Here is a 14018-nt window from a genome sequence, read left to right as displayed (position 1 = left end):
ATATTTTCTGTTCTACATCTGCAAATTTCTAAGCTCTCCAGTTGTGTAGAGAATTTAGCAGCCATTATACTCTCAGATGGGCTATAACTTGTTACTAACAACACAATTTCTCATATAAATTTCACTCTTCTTTCTCTTTAATATTTTTACTTATTTTAAAATGAATCACTCTAACTCCAGACTTTCATGAACTCCTAAAGTTCATGGTTGACTCTTTACACGTAAGTACACTGACTCTGTCAAAAAAAAATCCGAAATCTTGATCCTCATCATAAACAGTCGAGTGACTTCCCTTTAGCTAGACCTGGAACAGCTTGTATGAATAGAGACCTCATTTCAAGGAAAAGAAGGGAAGGGACAAAGAATGATACATTGCTGTAGGGCCTAGAATGAAAGGGACAAGATAGACCTTGAATAGGTGTCACTACATGTATAGCAACAGAAAACAGAAACAAAACAGAAAAAAAGGAACTTAGGATGAATGCTATTACATAAAGTAGGCAAAGCTACTCCTGCCCTGAGAGAAAACCTAAACTTTAGACTTAACAGCGAAACATCGCTGGCCTTTAAAAAACTTCCTCTGCTTCCTCTTTAACCAAAAAGTTCCTGTATGTCACAGCTGCATGTAGCAGAAGAATTAGGAAAAGAATGGTAGGACCAAGAAAGCCTCTTACTCACAAACTCCACCTAGGTTAGAGCTAGGTGTGGTCCATCTGGAAAGAAAGAGTAAGAAACAGTGTTTGTTGAAAATAAGAAAGAACACAAAATAAGAATGTACAGCGTTTACCAAAAGGCATTTAGTAAAGACTTGGTCACTGCTGAAATACAATGTTCATTGTCAGAAATCTCTGAGACAGATGAATCACCTCTATCCTCTGCCATAAAATCTGCATCAATTATGAAGGAGAGCACTGGGCAGAAACATTCAGATACAGATCCACACAAACCACACAGCCAACAATGGAATTATTTCTTGGAAAAAAGCATAGAGCTTCACTGCTAAAATGCCAAAGGTATGAACTCTGGGTCCTGTATTGGCTTGTTACACTCAAAGATCTCATTTGTGCAGCCAGTAACGGTGGTAATCATGAAGAAGCAATTCCGGCACCAGTCGTAGACATAAAGAGTGTGGCACGTGGACATGTTGCACAGTTTTACAAGAACTAGATGTCAGGAGCTGCTGTGACAGTATCTAGCTCTCCTACTTCCCCGTGAAAAACAAGGCTTCTCAGCTGGAAGGTCTTTGCTGTGCTCTTACACTGCACTTATTCTCTGCTACAAAGCAGAGTCCAGTCATACTTCCTTCCTAGAGAGGCTTCTATGAAGAGCACTTCACAGTGCGAATAGCTGTGGTCTCGAAGGAGTAAATGTTAAACAACCTTCACACAAACTCTGAGCACAACAATTTTAAAGGCTTTGAGTAAAACAAATAATCCCTTTGCCTTCTTTCCCAGTTTGTAATGTTGGAATACTACCTATTTGGAATTGGTATTATTTAACCATGAAGGTATTATTTAACTAATCTCATTATACAAGTTTACAGAATTTGCCCCTTTATATTAGGGTTCAACTTCATATGGTTTCAGTGCTGATTTTCCTAGCATTAAAATTAATTTCCTAATACAATTGGGTGGACATCACTTATTTGAAATTAGCATATGAAACAGTCATATGTATTCTAGTGAGTTATATTCTTGCTTTTTTGAGAGGGTTTATGTTGCTTTTTAGAGAAGTACAGGAATTGTAATAATAAGACTAACGGAACTCCTCCAGTTCAAGGTGACAGCACCATCTAGTGGCACACAACCTGTCCCCACATCAGGTCAGACGCGCCCAAGATCGCAATAAACTGACATATTGCTTTTGAATTTAATTCAAGAACGCTTTAAGAAAGTAATATCAAACTTGTGTGTGGTAAGGGATATTTTTTATCCTATGCTATTTATTGCTGTGAAATTGAATAAACTGGTGTGAAATTTCCAGTGACTTTTGGAAAAAATAGCATGTGAGAAATCAACAGTCAAAAATGTGTGATCATTTCATGACACCTATGGTTGAAGATCAATGTACTCTTTCTTACAGTTCTTTGGAAGAGTGATTACAGTTGCTCTGTACATATGCTGTAAGACACATGCCTTTGTTTGAAACAGCTGTCACCACCTGACTTTCTTCAGGCAACAGTCCATTGTACTGGGGCTGCCCAGTATTAGCATCCACCTGCATATGTTTAGACATCCTTTCACATGCAGCAAATCCATATGCTTCAGTTTTAATGACTTGTGAGGTTGTAATTTATGCAATGAATATTTAATAGGGGATTACTGGAGTTTTGTGATTTGGCTTAAAATGCAACGAAGCATTTCCTCTTTGCTTTGCTACACTTGTTAGTTCTTTGGACACAGGAGCCCTGAGAAGGAGGCGCCATAGAAAGCAGCCAATCACTGTCTGGAATTTTCCTTACACTTTCCCCAAAGTCAGCTGTGCCTATCCCACCTTCTCAGGTGGTGCCCTTTGGGGGGCTTCAGAAGCCATACATTCCAGCCTCTGCCCCTTCGCATAACCATGGCTGCTGCACATATACATGGTTAGAAAAACTGATGTTTCCCAGGAATGATTTATTCCCCGCTTGGGTATTGCACTGCACATACACGCAGATATGTCCAGTTCCTCTTCATATATGGGGGATTCTTGGGAGAAGAGACAGGATTGAGCTGCTACTACCATTTCACACCTCCCAGTCCTTCCCATCTGTACTCCCAAGGCTCCCCCTTGGGAGATGCAGACAGGGAGCAGGCCACCTTTTGGATAAATTGTTCTGGTAGCTGCAGTCTACTCCTCCTTTCCCAAGAGCACTGCAGCCCCTTCCCTGTCATATGATGGATATGCAGCACAAATTGCCCTGCTAGGTCAATGCAATCATAGACTAGACCTTCAATAATTTTGCAGTCAAATTATTCTGGTACCGGTTATTCCTGATGGGAAGAAATAGTCTGATCCGTTACATTCTACCTCTCTGTATCACAGCAAACAAAGTCCATTTGCTTCTGTATTGAAGTATTAGCCCATTCCTCTTTTGGACCACATCTCCTCTATGGCCTGTTTTTCTACAGTAGATCTAACAGACTAAGTACAACATTGTGATTAAAATTCCAAATTCTAACATCAGATCTGCCAGCAGTTTCCCAGAAAGTCACTTGTGCTCTTTGTGAACATGGAGTAGTATAATTTACCTTTCTGTTCTTGAAGGTTAGTCAGGATTCATTCATTCATTCATTCATGTTTGTACTGTAAATAACTTTGAAGATGTCAAATGCTAAAATGTTGCTAGGTAATATACAGCCCACCTCTCTTGCATAGGCAAATCACTTGTAACCCCATTGAAACTGTGGAGTACCTTGGGTTTAAAATTGTGACAGAGTAGAAATAAAGCAAGCGCCCTGTGTCCAAAGTTTATTGTTTAAGAACACTGAACATGTTTGTGACTCCCTAGAGGATTTTGATTTTCCACTGTGAGATATCTTGGATAATCTGCACCTTGTGAAAGGAGACATAAGACGCTACAATATGTATGAGTGAGTAGAAAATTGTGTCTGTATACCTTCTTTTACTGTGACAGACAATGAGCCCACTGTCTTAACAACTGCCAGATGGATCTATAAGGTACTGCAATTCCAAATCATGCACAGTTGTCATGGAAAGACCAGACAGGCAGGGGCAATAAAATTAATTGCACGTTTTCTGAATGCAGCAGAAGGAAGACTAGATCCCTAATTTACTGTGGGCTGCGTAGTATCACAAAATATAACTACATCTCGTCATGAAAAAATCACCTTTGAAATCACTTCTGCGTTCTAGGCCTGCTAGGGCTCTATTTTCACAGGCATTTTTCTTTAGGTATGGGGGAAACGCGCTAAGCTCAAATACCATTAAAATGCATGGAAAAATACTCATAAAAAAACTGTTAGTTAATAACATGTATTTTGCTTAAGTATAACTATATACCCATTCCTTTTGTGTCTTTAGACTGACTGAAAGAAAAACAAAAGGTCTTTCTTTTAAGTGAAAGAGTTCCTTTCTCCCTTTCTGCTCCTTCCCTCCACTCCCACCCTTCCTAGTCAATTTTACCAACCTTGTCAGGTCTTGCTCAGTCTTCTCCCAGAGAAAGGTGTGTCCCCTTGTCTTGATCATGAACTGTACACATAGGCAGTGATGACAAATCACGAACAACTATTTTCTTCTCCAACTGATTCACTGGTGGTGCAGGTTAAACAGGAGCTGTAAGAACATTTTAAATCAGTTTAAGTGACAGAACTCTTCCAATTTTTCAGCTCCTTATTTTCTTTCTTTGGGATGTTACTATTTCATTTTCTGCCATCATAAAGCTTCCTAGGGTGGATAAAGTCATAGTTCTATTATTAATACATTTTTTACACTTCACATTTTCAGTGCTTTCTTAGCATTTGCTAAGGTCAATAAAGTCTGAGAGTTCAGGGTTCACTTTTTTTTAAACAGTAGCTTTACATCTGGAAATCAAGTGAACTGCATACAGCACCTGCAGTGAGTTGAATATGTAGCAAATGTTCTGCGCAGTTTGATTGGATTTAGTTTCTTCTTAAACTCCATGAGCCCACTACAAACAGAAAATAGTTATCTGAACATCCTTTCCAACAGAGATGTGACTTTTTTGTAACCTCAGCTTCAAAACTGGGGGAAGCACAAGGAGTCAGCTTTTAGAGAATTGCTTTGCAATGCTCTTGCCTTCCTTATCACGGTGAGTGCCTGTACTGTCAGGTGTAGAGATACAGTGCAAGGAATAAACGTCACTTGATAAAATGTGACAAAATGCAGTTCTACCATGCACCCACACTGATATATCCACATTCCTTTCAAGTCTAGCAGAGGACTAACTCAGTTTTGAAGGCTGGAAGAGAGAGAAGAATTTTTGAGATTGTAATACAAATCTTCTAAGCATAATTCTATGTTCAATGACACCAGAAGATAATTTAGACCACGGATATTCTAAGGATGAAATAGTATCCTTGGAGATATACCTAGATCTCTCCTGGGAAATCAACATACAAGATATACAAGACAAATTTTATTCTTGTTGGAAAATAAGAAACTCTCAGAGTGTTTGGTTTCGATGCGGGATGTTTTTGCAGTATTGAAGGAATTAAGTAGAGAGTGGAATTAAGTAGAAGAGAGAAGGAATTAAGTAGAGAGTGCTCTACTTGATAGTAGAGCAATGGTTCTAAACTCTTATATGTTGGATTCCATGACATAGCCCAAGTCCTTACAAAGAAGAAGATAAACATTTTCAAAAGCTTCTTAATTACTTTTTAAAAAGTATTTAAAGTTCTATTCCATGTAACAGTTTAACATGGCCTATTTTTGTAATGAGCAGATCTTTGGGGATGTATGATTTTGGAGGTTAAGATTGTACTACTACAGTAGTATACCGATAATAACACTTGTCATCAGTATTCTGCTGTAGTAGTACAATCTTAATCTCTAAAACAGCACTTACCATCAGCGTGTACTGTGTGAAACACTATTACTATATCTACTTGGTTACTTATACCTTATTTATACCAAATCTATAAACTTTGTTCACATAGGTCTAGCTTCTGTTGGTTTGTTCTGGCTAGAAACCTACAGTCTTTGCTATGCAGCTGATTAAAAATGCTCATATGGCTAATTCCTATGGCTCAACAATTGTGGCAGTAACATCTACCTGGAAGAAGGAGTGAGCAGGGAGGGTGATAATATCCTAATGCATTCATTCAAAATCTGTAAGAGTTCATCTGTCAACAGTTAAACTGAGGGAAATCAGTCACATCACATCCGGATTCAACCTTTGTGTAATCACAGGACATTGACTTCACCAGAATTACTCTAGAGTTAACTTGGCCCAGTGGCCATGGAAAGGTTCTGACATACTCTGTATTATTTGCATAGTAAGTTGTTTAGATATTTTCCTTAGGATGCGGCCTTTTGGTTATCTGTTTCCTTCCCACACACATGAAGAACTTGCTTCTAAATTAATAATATGAAGGAGGCATCCCATATTTTTTGTCTCAGTAGCAAGAGCAAATCATTCACTGTGTTCCTGACGATAATTCGACCGACATGACGCATTTTAACTAAAAGAAAAAAAGAACTTTCCCTTCTGTCCACGTGAGGGCAGGGTTTGTAACAGCATACTCAGACACAGGGCAGTGCCTGCACCTTTATGCTTTCTTAGATGGCTCTCAGTACATAACTGTTCACTCTGCAACTTTTTTTTTTGGTAGACAAGAGAGAAACGTCTTTAAATTAATATACAGAGGAAAACAATTTTTCTTCATAGGTATTTTAAAACCCATCATGTTCACTCTTGTACTAAAATCTGGAAAAAAAAATGTTTGATAGCATACTAATTAGGCCCTAACACACAATCAAGGTGATCTTGCTCACCTTTCTAATATAGGCATAACTGAAGATTACCCTTGTGGAGATGAAAAGCAATCTTATCCCTAAGGTTCTCACCATTTTCTCTCAATTCCCCAGCAACTAACCCTTATCCTTGCTAGTAGTACAGGGGTCACTTGGATCCATTCTTTTACTGTGGACATCATCAAAGGAAACAGCCATAAGAGAAAAGAAGATTCCCAGGTTAAACATAAGCTAAACCCTAAGTTCCAGAACTTGTCCTCGTGCTAGGAGTTGGAGGGAGTCTCTTAGAAACCAATGTCATCCCTATAATTTTACTAACTCTGTAGGAACACAATTTTCAGAGGTATTTTTACCCAACTTCAATTCATTTAACTTGCATGTTTTTGAGTAAAAGCTTAGGTCCACCGATGATGTCAATTAACAGATATCATCTATCAGAATTTAACAGCAAATTGACTTCACTGAGACCAGGATTTCATGCTGTGCATCCATATCTTTACAGTGGTAAAAAGTCTCTTAATGAACGCATGTTACCTCTCAGAACAGAAAGCAGGTAGCTAGAAAATTTGATCTATAAGCAAATTCTCCTTTCAGGAACACTGTTACAGTCAAGTCAGTTGCCCCAGTGAGAACTTTAGGCCTGTAAGAGCAGTGCTTTCCAATGAAATTTATATGAGGTTCCATGCCTGTGAAATTGCTCAAATGAAAAAATAAACATACTCATGGTATAGTTTCAATGGCCACTTAAGAAAATTTGGTCCATCTAATTTATACTGATGGAAGTCACTGCCACAGAACTTCCGAAAGTGTTGTCAGAGGTCTTCTGTGACAGAAAAAATAAACACATCACAGTAACAAATCTACTATCCTCTGTGCACATACACTGAGTGAACAGAAAAGCATTACAAAGTGCTTCTTCAACTTGTGATATGTGTGATTTAGACAGTGTGATAAGTTCAAATGACACCTGCTCCCACATAATACTTTGTACCTCAGATTTGTTTTCCTAGTTCTAAGAAAGATATCTGAAGAAATCAATTGGCCATAGAGACAGAATGATAACAGAAGCCAAGGAAAATGCATGCTAGTCAAAGTATGTCCTTTGTGATACATCTATCTCAGCAGATCCATCCTTGATTACAAACACCCATGACTAATGGTATAGTTTTATTTATACTGGAGTACTTATTATTGAAATGCTGCAAATGCATCAGATTTTGAAACGCTTTCCCATATGAATGTTTCACCACTGCCTGCTGAAATACTTTAAGAGGCTATAATTTTCTATAACACTTGCCAAAGCCAACTTGTAGACCATGTATTGCATGATAAAGGTCCCAAAAGAGGTAAAACACAAAATATTGATTCAGGGGAGTTTAAATGCTCAAGTTTTCTTTTCTTTCATATAAGTATTTTTTCAGTATTTGAATTCTTTTTTTCTGGTGTAAACAGTGAAAGCCAGGAGGCAAAATACCTGTGGGAAAATTATACGCAGGTGATGACATCTTTTGACATGAGACAGTCTTATGATCATAGGAATTACTAAATCAGGACAAACTCAAGGTCCATTTTGTCTTCGTTATCTACTGCTTTATTGGTATATTCTGCAAATTTTGAGAGATAAGTAAGATGGGAACTTTGTGCTTCATACTGTAATTTTTGTTATTCCATTTTAACTATAAGGGCAACCACTGTACAGAAATTAATCTATTTTATAAAACACCAGATCACCATAATGGCCTTTTTAAAGACTGACACAATTGGTTCACTGTCCTCAAGACCACAGACTATTTCTATTGAATGTTCCGTGTATTGTAAACAGAACTAAATACTGAAGATCCCTTAACCACCTTACATAGCTTGTTTCTTTCCTTACTTATTATACCATTTCCTTTGTAATGACACTTGAAATGTCTAGTTCAGTTTCTTTTGCAGAGCTAAAACACCGTTGTTTTCAGTCAACCTCTCTTTATACTATTCAATACATTGCATTTTTTCCTTGCTTTTTATTTTGGCTATGAAACTGCTATGTAACTATCTCAGTCTAGAATTTTTTTTTTTATTTCCTGTAGAAACACACTGGAAACTGTAATCTAATTTGCATGTGTCTTGCAGATTTTTTTGCATTTGCTTCAGGAAGGACAATCCTGGGAACTACAGGCTTTTCAGCCTCACTTTGGTCCCCGTACAATCATAGAGTAAGTCCTCCTGAAATCCATTTCTGGGCACATAAGGAGAAAAAAGTAATGGGAATAGCGAGCATGGCATTGACCAACCTGATTGCCTTCTATAATGAAATGACTAGCTCTGTGGGATAAGGAGATAGTGGGGGACTTTAGCAAGGCTTTCGACAGAGTCCCTCACAGTATTCTTGTAACCCAATTGGGACATTACAGTCTAGACAGATGGACAATTGGATGGATGAAAAACCAGTTAGATCATCAAGCTGAAAGTATAGTGGCTAATGGTTTGTACTACACTTGGAGGCTGACTGCAAGAGTCAGGGCTCTACTCTGGGACCTGTCCTGTTTCATAACCTCATCAGTGACAAGGATGATAAGACAGAATATGCCTTCTGCAAATGTGAGGGTGACCACAACCTGGGGGGGGACACTTGATGGCTCAAAGGTAAGACTGCCATTCAGAAGGACTTCGTTTCCTTTGCAATAGCAGAGGCTGGGGACTGGATGGAGAGCAACTCTGCTGAAAAGGACCTCAGGATCCTGGTGGACAGTGAGTTAAACATGATTCAGCAGTATGTCCTGGCAGCAATTAAGACTAACAGCATACTGGGCTGTATCAACAGCAGCATAGCCAGCAGATCAAGAGAAATCTTTATCCCCTCTTACTCAGCACTCATTAGACTGCATCTGGAATACTACGTCCAGTTTTGAGGCTATCAGTACAAGAAAGATGATAAAGTTGAGCAAGTCCAGCAGATGCCCACCACAATGGTCAGGGGGCTGGAGCACTTGCCTCGGGAGGAAAAGCTGAAGGAACTGGACTTGTTCAACCTGGAAAAAGCTTAGGGATGATGTGACAAAAGCTTTTCTGTACCTATGAGGAGGCTGCCAAAAAGACAGAGCCAGGCTTTTTACTGAGGTGCATTGTGAGTGAATGAGAGGCAATAAAGCTACAAAATGAAATGGGAGATTCTGACTAGGTATAAAGAAGAAAAAGTTCTCACTGTAAGGACAATTAAGCACGGGAGCAGGTTGCTCAGAGATCTTACAGAATCTCCTTCTGTGGAGGTTTTCAAGACCCAACTGGATAAAGCCCTCATCAGCCTGCTCTGAATTCATTGCTGAGGTTGGACTAGATGACCTCTGAGGTCTCTTCCAATGTGAATGATTCTATGAAATAGGAGATAGTTAAAAGCTTCTTCTGTTAAAAATGTTATATGGACAGTAATCTCTTCAGAACATGGAGAAATTTGAAAAGCCCTTCACAGTCTGTACTCAGAAATGACAAATGCAAGATGTTTGTTGATGAGAACTATTGATGTGTGATATGATCACTCGGTTAGTCTAATGCTATTCACAACGCAGCCACAGAAGCCGAATGACATCTTAGCACCTGTGTTTCACTGTCACAGATGGACTAGGATGCAAGTAAATGCCTGTAACGAAGTACTTATCATACTTGTGCAGTGAGATAATACAGAGAAGTGTTTTATTACATGAGGTGGGATTGGCACCAGCAATAACAGCTGTCAGTGTGAGGCTTCCCAGAAATCCAAAGAATGACAATCATTCCATTCTGTGTTTATATTTTTGCAAAGAGCTTTTACTTCATGCTTCAAGAGAATAGAGCTATAAATTAAGCAGAAAAAATATGTATTCATATTTCTTCAGAAATATGGTAGGTAGTTTGCCTTACTGCTCATATGACTGACTTTAAATTAGGAATAAAAACCCAGCTGAGAACCACAACAGAAGATGGATAAAATAGGGAAGGTTGATGGAAAGAAAATGAGTATGTCTGGAAAGCTCAAAACACGACACATAAATAGAATGAAAATCTGATAACATTCAAGAAGCTTAAAAAATAGTCTGTACATTTTGTGCATTACCTCTGTGAATCTCAACACTGGGAAAAAAAAGATGAGATCGCAGCCCTAGTAAAGTGGGAAATATGTGCCTCTTGCAGGAGTTAGATCACTTACAGAGAGGAGAGCATGCAGCCGTTACATAATAGGCCAGTAATAGAGCCGCAGCCCCGTGGTCTGCACTGCTGGCTGGAGAGCAAGATCCCACATTCCAAAATGTGTCTCAGCTTTTGGTCCTTGCAATCAGATCATCATATAGTGTGGGCCACTTTTACGGGCATGTATCTCCAATTACACGCAGTGATGCAGGGGCCTCGCATTGATGTTTCCTATCATTATAGGTAGATTTCAGCTCTGCGATTTTTAGATATAATTTCTCCTACTTCCATTCACCCATCTGTAAAATGGATAAAGTAATTCTTCCCTCGAAGATGGTATGAGAATTACCTTTTCTTGTACTTCTGGAAAATGAGCAAGAGACCTGTTTTGGCATAAATGATAACAAGCTGTACAGCACACTTTCCTGGGAGGATATGATTCCTCTATGTACACTCCTAATGTGATGAAGTTATATTTGAGCATGTGTGCATTCAGATCTGTCCATTCCAATGTGATGTCCTTTCTTGCCACTGTGAGGCTGCTGGGACACTGTGGCAATGAGGGATGTTACTGCTCTGCTTGAGAAGACAATAACGGGACACAAAATTGTGTGCATTAAGGACTCCTGTAGTATTCTAGCATACTGTATGCAAATACTTCCGGTACACAAGTTCACAGTAAAAGGACCTTAGCAGAGTTTTAGAGAGTTAGCGTTCGATCCAAGGAAGACATTGCCAATTATTATGCACTATGTCTGCAGATTTGTATGCGGTTGCTCCTTTAAAAACAGATTTCAGAACTCCAGAATGAGATGTTCCCTTTAGTATTAAATGTTTCTTAAATACTATTGTTTTCTAAAGGAAGAAACACTTCTCTAGCTTCTGTGGTAACCTTGAGTTCAAGGATAGTTTTGCAAATGTGTATGATTCAGACGGAATATTTGTTCCCCCTCACATAATTCAGCCACGTGCATCCTGTCTGGTGCATACAAAGTAGGCTTTTTTGGCCCTTCCTAATTTAACTTTAGAATCTTCATTACAATCTGATATTTCAAATCTACTCCTCTTCTCACATTCATTTTAACAAACATCTGCAGCCAAATTCTAAACCCTCAGATGCTGAAAATTAGCATTGCTCCTCTAACTGAGTACAACAGTGTCAGCTGCACAGCTTCTCCAATGAGTATTAACTGTAAGCTAGAGGGATGCGCTCATTTTAAAGTGGTGTGCAAAGAACCTAGTTTGCAGAGTGAATGGGTATGTTTAGAGAACTGAGTTATGCAATTCATCTATTTTGGGGATTAGCCATCCCTGAAGTTCTGAAAAAGGTAACTGGGCTGGGTTATTTATAGAGTCTCTTCCTACAGATACAGCACAGATGCTAGCATGCAATAGAAACAAATTGTTAGCTCAAGCCACCTCCTCTGTACACCTTAGTAAATGTATACTCTTAAAAGCATTCATGAAGCTCCTAGACACAAAGAGATTTGGGGAGGGGAGGGGCTAGCAGACTACTATTGCCATAGAATCTGTTCGCACATTAGTATGTCCAATTTCCTATTAGCTTCTGAGTGTACTTTTGTACTGTTTTTCAGGTCATTTGTACGACAGAGGTACCCAGAGTCTCCTTTTAGGAGTTTCCCAGTGCCTGGGAGAGAAGAAAGGGCACTAATCTTGAGAGAACTAATACAGTGGTTGACTATATTATTATTCTATCTTTAATTTCGCAGGACTGCTAGGAGGATGAGTCAGAATCCTTCCTTTACATGGACTCGCTGTCTGTTTTCTAAGAGGTGGTGGAGTCTCCTTCGCTGGAGATATTCAAAACCCGTCTGGATGTGATCCTGGGCAATACGCTCTAGGTGACCCTGCTTGAACAGGGAGGTTGGACTAGATGATCTCCAGAGGTCCCTTCCAACCTCAACGATTCTGTGATTCTGTGATTCTATGTATTTGGAGGAACTCTGTGAAAGCCCACAGGTAGTGCTGCAAGATGGTAAATGTGCATAAGAATTCATGAGAAAATATGGTCTGTAGCTGAAGAGTTCACAATCATAGAGCCATGTAGGATTAGACAATTTACAGAAAGGGGAGAAATGGTATACAGTAGGACAATGTATGTTTGAGCTGCTTCTTATGGATTCTGCTATTGTTTAATATATATGTCTACATATACTTGTTGTTATTTTTACTTACATATCGAAAAACATTCAAAGGAATATAATTAGGTAGTGAGCAGTAATAAGAGGGCAAAGGAGTGAAAAGAAGAAAAGTAATTTGGCTCATGGAGGAAAGCCTGTTCCTAAAAAAGGATCAGCATAGAAAAAATTATGTTAGGGACAGGACTCTATAGGGATCACCCTTTTAATAAGGATCCTGAGGCATGGAAAGATGAAGTGGCTTACTTAGGCTATTCAGCAAGTGATGAAAAGCCTACGAGAGAATTGATTAGTCCTCACCTCCACTAGACTATGCTACGAGAAACAGAGATCACAATGTAAAATAGAGGGTAGCAGAAAATGAGGGCACAAATATAGGATTAAGTCCTTCACTGCACAGCATTCTATATTGTCATTTATGGGCAGTGCAAGCTAAGCAAATTTGATTTCTTAGTATCCTAGCACAAAACGCATTGGTTAAAATGGCAATATGTGGTGCACAACAGTGGATATCTAGGCCTTTTGCAAAAAGCCTAGAAAATGAAGATGAGGAGTTTGAATTTCATATGGAGGGAGAGAAGCAGCATAGGAACAGATTTCAGCAGAGACTAAATTGAGAACTAAACAATTCAGTAATAAAAATTTTAAAATGAGATAGTCTGTATGGCTTGATGAAAGAGGAGAAATATGAGTTAGCAAAAAAGAGGCTACAAGATCTAAAACAGACATACTGAGTTAGATTGCTTTGGACTAGTATAATTTGATTCACAAAAACTACTGCTACAGTTAGTCTGTTGAAAGTCCTACTAGGAAAGGCAAGGATGATGATCTATGCAGCCAAAAGATATCTTTTTCCTCTTTTGAATCTCACTGGCTCAACACAGAGACTGTCAGAGAAACATAGAAACAAAAGCAAATAAATGTTAACCACTGAGACCCACACATCTTATCATAAAGTGCATTTTATCATAGACCACATTGTGAAATCAGATCACAGCAAAGAATGAAGTAAAAAGTAGAACAGAAAGTGACTGATGCTTAAATTGCATAGAAGGTGCTGGACTTGTTGATGCATTATATTATGAGAATTACTATAAGAGTTTCATTCTAATATTGACATTTTTGGAAGACCTGAGAAGAAAAATTAGTTTTGAGAAAATTCTTGTTCCATATGGAAGCAATATAAAGCAAATTAACTGCACTTAAATGTTTTTTGAGTTCTGTAAAAGGAAAATATTAATTCATGAATTTGATGTTGACAAGTATTAATAATCAGGC

General features: G+C 38.6%; 1 long non-coding RNA gene across 1 annotated transcript in view; it reads right to left on the bottom strand.

Moving 5' to 3' along the window:
• LOC138067443 (uncharacterized) overlaps positions 1–14018 on the bottom strand; it is a 40744-nt gene that overhangs the window by 12287 nt on the left and 14439 nt on the right. The window contains exon 3 of the long non-coding RNA XR_011141394.1: positions 4130–4275. This is a non-coding gene — a long non-coding RNA (uncharacterized lncRNA). The remainder of the gene's footprint in view (positions 1–4129; positions 4276–14018) is intronic.

The sequence above is a fragment of the Struthio camelus genome, chromosome 5 (genome assembly GCF_040807025.1).
Source record: "Struthio camelus isolate bStrCam1 chromosome 5, bStrCam1.hap1, whole genome shotgun sequence".
NCBI lineage: Eukaryota > Metazoa > Chordata > Aves > Struthioniformes > Struthionidae > Struthio > Struthio camelus.
This window is presented reverse-complemented; position numbering and strand designations above follow the sequence as displayed.